Here is a 6,392-nt window from a genome sequence, read left to right as displayed (position 1 = left end):
GAGGAAAGGGTACAGCATTAGCATCCCTGGGGGCTCATCCGTGACAAGGAGAAGGAGAGGGAAATATCTGGATCCCCAATGAGCGCGGATGGCAGGAGGTGAGTGAATAGGGAGCTTCATTTGTAGCATGACAGTTGCAAAGCTCCACATCTCCTCTGCTCCCGACAGCAGTGCTTTTGTTCCTCTGCAGCCAAGATGACAGCCTTGTGCATCTTTTCATGGGGGTACGCCTTCCTTCCAGACGTGGGTGCTGTGCACATGGGATCAAGCACTGTCAGAGCCTGACAAACAACAGTGCATTAAGGGAAAAAAAAAAAGGCGGCTTTCTTCAAACACAGACTTTCTCATTTCCGAGTGATCTGGCTTTCAATGAGAGCAGCTTACCTGACTGGACCACCCCTTGCTGCTTGAAAGGAGAAGGAAGTAGTCAGGGAATATGCCCTGTATTGGCAACGATTAGAAAAAAAAGCTGCCTTCTCAATGCAAATGGAAATTGGTAACAAGGGAGCAATACACTCAGAGCATTCCAGGTCCTGCCTTCTCATCCCCATCCTGCCACCCTTGCGCACGTCAGCATCCTTCCTGCGCGCTGACCCTGTGCTGGCGCTGTCATCACATTGCTGTGACCCCTCTGACCTCAGCGCTGCACCTCCTGACCTAGCGCTGTGTCAGTGAGAGATGGAGGGGGCTGCACTCAGCCGCGCATCTTGTGACGGGGCAGCAGAGACATGCGAGTCGGGGCTGACATGCCCCTACAGCAAGGCAGTGTTTGCTTTGCCGGCTGGTTTCACTTCTGAACCCCACTCCAGCACGGCAGAAAACCACCCATGGAGGACTTCAGGTGTGTATCTGAGCCAAGGTCCTGATTTAGTGTGACATTGTACAGCCTTCATCACCCTGCAGACTTCTTAAGGCTGCAAATGCTGGAATAGTTGCTGTGGTTCTGTCTGGAGCAAACCATGAAAGCTCCCAGTTGGGCTGGGATGCAGGAGGGTTGTTTGGGAGCTGGCTGCAACTCTGTCAAGAACTCCTACAGATAGCCTGTGGGCTTTCCTCTGAACCCCTGCCACCTGCATTCCCATGTCCTTTCCCCGCTTTTCACACAGTTCTCTAAAAGCAACCTCTTCTTGCCTGTTGCCACCCCTGCCTCTGATCCGGAGGGGGACTGCACAAGCCATTTTACTTCTGTAGCTCTTAGTCTTCACCCACCAGAAGCTCTGCAGAAAGACCTAAGTGTGACGGTGCCCAGTTTAACCTGCATGGACCATATACCATGCTGCGGTGAAAAAAGGGAGACGATTCACACAGATAAGTGAGTGTCATGCATCAGACACTGTGAGCCCCACAGAGCTGCTGGAGTCCAGTATTTGGCATCTAAAAGCACACACACAAAAAAAAAAGCAGTTGATACTTTTCAGTAGTTCCAGGGAAAGCAATGACCCAGGAGCAGAGGGGTGTCTATGTAACACCACCGGTGGGAAAAGACTACACAAATGAACACTGCTCAGTGAGACGAGAAAGGAAAATAGAAGATTGAGAAGAACAAGGACTACAAGCTCTCAAACATGCTGCTGCTGTTATGCAGGGAATAGTCTTTCCATCACAGGCAGGACAAGGAGAAGTGAACTTAAACTGCAGCAAGGGAGACTTAGACCAGAAAGTTAAGTTTCTTAAGTCTAGGCACTGTGAGACAACGGAGGAGATTGCCTGGGGTGCTTATTGAATCTCTGTCGCTGAAGGCTTTTAAGAGCAGACTAGGAAAACGCCTGTCAAAAATGGTTTACATCTAATTGATTCTGCCTTGGAGCAGAAGGATAGACTAGATGGCTACTAAAGGCCTGAAGCAGTCCTATTTCCCTAGGTGCTTTTAGATGTGCTAATGATCTAAACAGTTCATAAGAGCTAAGTATTTGTTTTTAATACCTAGCATACCTGGCATGTTTGGCATGCTTTTAACTATGGTCTGGCTACAAAGGGAAACTTCTCTTTCAGTCAGCTAGCAATGTCCCAAGCAAATCATCTGTATGAAAAATGCCATTCATGGCACATATTTTTAAGAGCAGCATATTCATCAGGTTGCCAGCCACCAGCTTCAGGACATGGAGCACACAAAATCCTTGGCTCACACATTTATGAAAGCTGTGTCCCCATATCCTTCTTCAGTTAGCAAAGATTTGTGATTTATGAAAATAAATAGCTTTGATTGGACTTGACCAGGGCTGGGAGCGTTCACACGAGCAGGGAAGGTGTCAGGTCAGAGGGGTTGGGAACCCCCAGTAGAGACTGGAACAAGCACCAGGGACACTCCGCTCTGGGGATTTCCAGTTACTTTCCAGTACAGCGTGAGCTAGCCTGGCTTGGCCTACTGTACTTACCAGAAACACAAGAGTCCAGATGAGGCAATGCACTAACCTGACACCAAGGGGAAAACGGAGAACAAAAAGATACTTGCTTTCTGAGGATGGAGCATACCACAAGCTGAGATGGCGTGCCCACCTGTGGGTGACAGGCGAGCCTCCATAAAGAGTGGTTTTGCAGCAGCTGTCAACCAGTTCTTGATGCAATCTGCAAAAAAATCCAGGTTTCCATTAACCCCTGTGGTGCTGGACTTGGGGTCTCTGCAGAGGAAAACCTGCTAGGAAAACCTTGTCACTACACAGGTTCTTCCCCCATGCTCTCCTGTAACACACATCCTTCACAGATCTTAATAAGCCCCACTTCACATTGCTTCCCCAGACTGTTCCAACTCCAGCACCATCTACAAGATGCGGAGAGGAAGGTATGAAGCTGGGCCAGCGCCACTCAGGGTCACAGCGCAGGCCAAGGGGCAGAGCCAGGCACAGCAGGCTGTGCATTGGTCATGGGTAAAACTCCCATTTTGTCCATTATTTTGTCTGCCCTGCTAAAAACCAGCTCTAAGCACAGTCCTGCCTAGCTCCTGACCGCTTGTGAACAGCCCGTGTTGTCCACATGCCTCAGCGTTATCAGGTGCGCCAGGGACCCCCACTAGCTGTGGACAGCTGAGTCCATGCCCTTGCAGGGGAGTCAGGTCTGGAGGGTGGCCGTGAGGCAAGGTGGACCTGGCCACAAAGACCAGCGCTTCAGTCCGTATTCTTTGCATGCTACCCTGCCTCCTCTGCCTGCTGCCAGCTGAAGGCTGAGGTGCTTATTCAAGTTACTCCTGTGGAGAAAAGCATAGAAGGCGGCCAAAAAGCGGGTGGTTTGCTGCAGATTACTACTTCTTGTGAAAGGATTTCAGGGGCAGACTTGTGGGCTCCGTAGCTCAGACGGGCCACTGAGACCCAAGGAAGAGACGGCCAGGCCTTCTCCTGAGCAGCAGTGACGGGCATCCCGCTAGCAGGCTGAAGCACAGCACAGCTGGTCTATGATCCTCCTCTTCCCAGCCACAGCTCCTGGAGTCCCATCAGAGAGCTGCAGGAGAAGTAAGTGCAGGCAGGGCACCGCAAAGCCAGCCACCTGCTTGCAGGGCCAGCCCGCTCCCGCCATGTGTGTGGACCCTGCAAGAATGTGAGGCAGAGAAGGACACACAACTGCAGGGGAAATGATCTCCCATTCGTGAATGAAGAAGAATGAAGAAAACCCTATCTCCAAACCCATGCGGTGAGTAGGATGGTGCTAAGCTCTGCCCTAAGTCTCCTTTTGTCTCTAAGTCTCACGGATTCTGTGGCAAGCCAATTTAAATATGAAAAGGTACAGAGTAAGTATGAAAATTAATACACAATTCAGAGATCTCCATACTGGTCTGCGGCTCACTTCTGACAAGCTTACACTAAGAAGCAATTAAATTGAAAATGACCCCATTGGACCAAGAAAGCAAGGCAAAATTTTCTGTCTGACAGCCATTTCAGGCAATTTCAGTTCTTTGACACTATTTCGACTTATTCTATTTTTCATCTGCTATTATTGTGGTTTTCCCCAAAACAGTGCACAACCTTGAAGTTCTCAGGCTTTGAGGATTTGGGGAGGGTATGGATGAACTCATTAGCAGAAGCAAAATGATCACTGAATGAAACAATTTGCATAGACATTTAAATGGCTACTTTTAGGTTGCAGAGCTCTTCTTTTGCTAAAAGGAGAACAGTTTCCTTTTGAAGTTACTGCCTGAAACTGCCTCGCGCTCCGGAAAACAGCTTTCTGGCAATTCACATTGAGTTTTCTTTACTCAGTGATGTCTAGTTTGAAAACAACCGAGGTGAAACTTCAGCAAATGCCCTGTTCCCACTCATTTACACTGGCTCCTGAGCTTCTCTCTTGCTGAAAGCTTTTGCTTCCTTGTCTCAGTTTCCACATCCCAGTTTTTCAGCAAGGTTCGGAGGCCAAAGTCTCCGAACCTTGCTGTGTTGCCAGCTGAGCACAGAAATAAGTGTAAGCCTTTGGTAAAGGAAGAGAGACAGATGCATTAGTTACCTGCCAGAACAGAAGATGACGAGGGTGTGACCATCTGACCCAGCTCAGCACCACGCTGTTTTGCACTGTGAAGGTGCAACATCTGCATCGGCACTCAAGTCTGCCTCACTGGTTTATTGTGTAAATAATAGAAGTAGTAGAAAAGGCAACCAAAATCTTACACCTCTTCTGCTGCTGGGAGTCCGGGCTGCTGCAGCACGGGATGAGCTCCTCTCCCTTGATGATGGCACGCTGGGGTGAGCCCCTCTGAGCAGCTCTGAGTTCACCAGTGCTCTTACAGGGTGGTGCTCACGACACAGATTCACCAGCTGCTGACAGCAATTGGGTCCAGCATGTGGACTTAGCTATGAGGAGGCCCTTGGACAATATGCTCCAATGCCCTTATCTCATTAATAAAATTACAGTTGCTGAATAGGTGCATGTAATATTTCCAGTGGACAAGACAATGCAGGATACATATACTTATGCCCACTGAATACAGCTACACTGACTAACTACGCATTGATTATGTATACATTGCTTATACTGTTGATGACATACACCATGAGTACTACATAAGTAGCAAGGGCACAGCATCTGTGATACAGAGGCGTACGCCTGGGCAGTCACGGTACTGCACATTGTTGGCTGGTGAGCAGTCACAGGTTGCTCAGCATACATGGGAAGGCAGCAAACATGCAGGTTGCCCCTCATATGATAACTGTACTCCTCGTACAGTCATTGCTGGGTCACCCACGACACACAGAGGAACAGCTAAGCAAGTGGTTGGTTCTCCATATGAAACCAAATGAAGTCAAGGAAAAACAAAAATACACCACCACCACTCACAAAGCTCCACACAGTCAAGGGCACTGGGATCAGGCAACTCTGCTGAACTGAAGGGCCTTTCATGCCACTTCATGTATACGTGTGAACTGTTCCCCCGTGAATCGCTAACTTGGCCTTTAGGAGCAAGCGAGATGAATGAGGTTCCAGTATCAGAGCTAATGTCCCTTTGAAGTGTCGCTTTGCCTTTGTGTGCTTCTGTCTCTGCATTATCAGAATGTCTTCCACGAAGCTTTATTATCACTGCTAATGAAGAACTAAGAGGCAAAATTCTCTATTCAAGGACTGCGTAGCTAAAAAACCCCCAAACTTCCCTGGATACTGGGAAATCAAATAGAAGACTCCAGGGCAGAAGGGCTAATTAAAAAAAAAAAAAAAAGCCTGCTTTACTATGAAAACCCTTGAGGGGAGATAAAAGCTGAAGGGAGGTGCATGCTTGAATAATAAGGCCTTAATGGGTTTGGGTCCATGTCTAATACAAAGCATTGATTTTGGCTGCTTGATGAAGTTAGTTATTCAATTAGAAAAATCTAATTTAAAGGGACACTGCCCACTAAGATCACTCTGTTGGAGGCGTCTGTATTGCTGTCATAAGTAACTACTACTTTTTTTGAAAAATAAAAGAGACTAGTGTGAAAAAAAATCCTTTGGCTAATACTTTATTTCATACAGCTGGCAGAATTAGTGGTATGTCTTAGCTTCTCTCTTTGCTCTATCCACTCCTTCTATGCTTTGTTTGGTCTCCCAGTGGCTCATTGGGAATAGAAGAAGGATAGAGAAGTATAATTTAAAAAATAGTAGGAAGATGTGACTGTAAAACAGCAGAAAAAGGTAGAAGCTGGCTAGATAAAAGCCAGGGACAGGAGGCCTTTCCATAAGATATTTTAAACACTTTATTTGAAATTGGGCTATTTCCAGTTTGAGTGTGCCCACTTAAGTAGGTGAGAATTAGACACATCATTCTCAGGGCAAATGTATTGCTTTACTTGGAAATGACAGATCAGGAGTAAGACTGGGCCACTGACACACCTCAAGATATTAAGAATAGCGCTCAACTCATCTAACTTTATATGTTACAATATAAATGTCTTTATCTGAGCTTGTGGTTTGAACTTCCTTTGTAGTCATTGGGAAGAGCG

Source organism: Phaethon lepturus, unplaced genomic scaffold (assembly GCF_000687285.1).
Source record: "Phaethon lepturus isolate BGI_N335 unplaced genomic scaffold, ASM68728v1 scaffold12999, whole genome shotgun sequence".
In the NCBI taxonomy this organism is placed as follows: Eukaryota; Metazoa; Chordata; class Aves; order Phaethontiformes; family Phaethontidae; genus Phaethon; species Phaethon lepturus.
This window is presented reverse-complemented; position numbering follows the sequence as displayed.